A 2,860-nucleotide genomic window follows, 5' to 3' on the forward strand; every position below is an offset into this window, starting at 1 on the left:
TTAATAGCACTAGTGGTTCCTCCAGAGGTCCTGAGTTCAATTCCCAGCAACCACAAGGTGGCTCACAACCATCTATAATGAGATCTTATGTCCTCTTCTGGTGTGCAGGTAGAATAACATATAAATAATGAATAAATAAATCATCTTTGAAAATTATTTTCACAAGAATATTTATATCAGCTTTCATGAAATAATTACCTTCCATATCTTCTAGAAGGTTGATAATGTTCTTCCATATTATGGTCTTCCCAATTGTAGCCTAAAATATGTACCAGAAAGGGTATAATATATTATTGAAAAATACCTAAATTTTCTGTTACTATTTTCAGTAAATCTCAGAAACATGCCTGATTTTTAACCTCAAACATCCCGATTCCAATTAAAATTATATAAGAGTATCAATAAAAACAAACAAAAGTAACAACAGATGTCCCCTTTATCTTAATAGTGAAAAAAATTTACTGTCTTACCTATAGCTGTAAGGTGCTTATAGGTCTCTATCATCACATCTTTGTAGAGACTCTTCTGGGAAGGATCCAGCAGAGCCCACTCTTCCTGAGTGAAGTTTATATCCACATCAGCATAGGTAATTAAATTCTAAATGATCCCATACATGAGGATAGCAGAAAGGACAATGGTGACAACAGTGTAAATACATACTTCATTGACAATATATTCATATAATTCTGGTGCTGCCCTGACATCTCCTGACACAGAAGTTTCAATGTACTCACCAAGTCATTTTAGAAGGAAACTAAATGAGGAGGTTCACCTCATTTCTGCAACCTTTGAATAGAACATAGCTTTCCAAGAGAAATGTCAATTAACAGACATAAAGTAAGCAAGTCAAGGATGCTGATGAACAGAACAGACCGCAGATCACAGAAATTGTATGCACAATTACTAACTACAAAAATTAGGAGCAAGCAGGATGTACTGGTTCAAAACTTTAATTCCCACACTCAGGAGGGAGAGGTATGTGTATCTCATTGAGTCAGAGGCCAGCCCAGCCTCTGAAACAAGTTTCATGACATGCAGAGGTACATTTAAGACCTGAATCCACCACAATCATTCAAATAAGAAAGATATAATGAACTCCATAGTATTTCTGAAGTTCCTACAATGAATTATATATTCACAACATTTCTGTATCTATCCTAGAGAAACATGAACTGTCACAGTTTAAACTCTAATATGAATGAGAGTTTACTAAAAGGGAATCCGTGTTCAAACAGGCACAAATGGACAGATGAAAACCTTAGTACTGGAATAGCTGGTCATAAATGAGCAACATAAGATGGTTGAAGTGGATCATCAATGAAAAGCTCTTGTTTGTCTGGATATAACTGGGTTCAATTGCCAGTGCTTACATTCAGGCTTACAACTACCCATTACCCCAAATTCTGAAGTTCTGAGGCCATTGGCTGACTATTGTGAGGACCAGGTACACAAGAGGTGCATAGTCACACATACAGGAAAAATTCTACTCGTATTACCTCATTTAAAAACTCAAAACAAACACAAGAGGTAGGAAGAATGTTACAGACTTGCAATTCAATGACACAGAAGTCTCAGGAAGTATTAATGTCATGAGTACATGACATCGCGAGACAAAGAATATACTCTCTGGCAAATATTAAAACATAAGGGTGGATTTGGATCAGCACAATAGCATATGCTTGCATGGAGTCTAAGGTGGTATACTGGGGATCTTCCCCAATATCTTTGTTAATTGAAACCCAATTCTCAGGATCTTCCCTAGTGCTCTAACTAAAAACATGTGGCTCCTTCCTCTCCATACCATCCAGCAAACAGAACACCATGAATACAGTAGTCAAGCAGGCCATTAAAATAGCAACACTCATCCCACACTTTCTGAAACTTCAGAGTGCTAACAGAACCCCAAGAACAAAACTCCCACACATCAAATCAGCACTTGGCCTATAATTGCCCCAAACCCAGATGCATAGACACCAGTTTAGGGATAGATTCAAGAACAGTCAGGTAATATGTCATCACCAGAGCTCAGCTATATTACCACAGCAGGGACTAACTATCTGAAATTTACAAAACTTTTTACAGAAACATAAAGAAATACATCTTCTCATCATTTCATGAAATATCCATAGCTTTGCGCAGTGGCAGTATCATAGCCAATGAGGTTTATCCGAGGCGCGATTATTGCTAATTGAAATATCCTCTATAATTGACCAAATACTCAAACAGAATATAAGTTTTTAGAGCACATTGAAATAACATCATGTATCCTATCACACCACCCTGGCTTAAGGCTGGATATATATAGCATCAGAAAGAACACAAAGCTTACAAACTCATGGAAAGTGAATAACCTTCAAACAAGTGAAAAAAAATAGTTTCAAACAGAAATAAAACATTTGAAAAGCATAAAATTCATAGAAAATAAATACATATCACATGCAAACTCATGGAAAATAATGAAGAATGAAAAGTGATACTAAGAGGAAACTTCATAGCACAAAGTGCCTACATAAAGATACTGGAGAACATTCATACTATCCATGTAACAGCAGACCTGAAATGTCTAGAAGAAAAATATATAAGCACACAAAAGGAGTAGAGATCAAGAAATTATCAAATTGAGAGCAGAAATTAAAAAAAATATATAAAGAGATGATAAAGAATCCAAAAAATAAAGGTGTGGGTTTGGGAGAAAATAAAACAGATGGACACACTCTAATCAAAACTAACTAAAAGAAAGAGAAGATATTAAATTATAAAATCAGAAACTGTGTTAATAATTTTTGTTTCTTTAAAATCCCACTCATGTTATGTGAATGTGTTTTTCTTTTAACCCCAGGTGTGGAGCGCAAGGCTGCTT

General features: G+C 35.5%; 1 non-coding gene across 1 annotated transcript; it reads left to right on the forward strand.

Moving 5' to 3' along the window:
• The first annotated feature begins 2,127 nt into the window (after positions 1-2,127).
• LOC132650595 (U4 spliceosomal RNA) lies at positions 2,128-2,264 on the forward strand. Its single transcript, XR_009588877.1, has one exon. It is a non-coding gene; the product is annotated as a U4 spliceosomal RNA (small nuclear RNA).
• Positions 2,265-2,860: the final 596 nt, after the last annotated feature.

The sequence above is a fragment of the Meriones unguiculatus genome (assembly GCF_030254825.1).
Source record: "Meriones unguiculatus strain TT.TT164.6M chromosome 13 unlocalized genomic scaffold, Bangor_MerUng_6.1 Chr13_unordered_Scaffold_192, whole genome shotgun sequence".
Taxonomy (NCBI): domain Eukaryota; kingdom Metazoa; phylum Chordata; class Mammalia; order Rodentia; family Muridae; genus Meriones; species Meriones unguiculatus.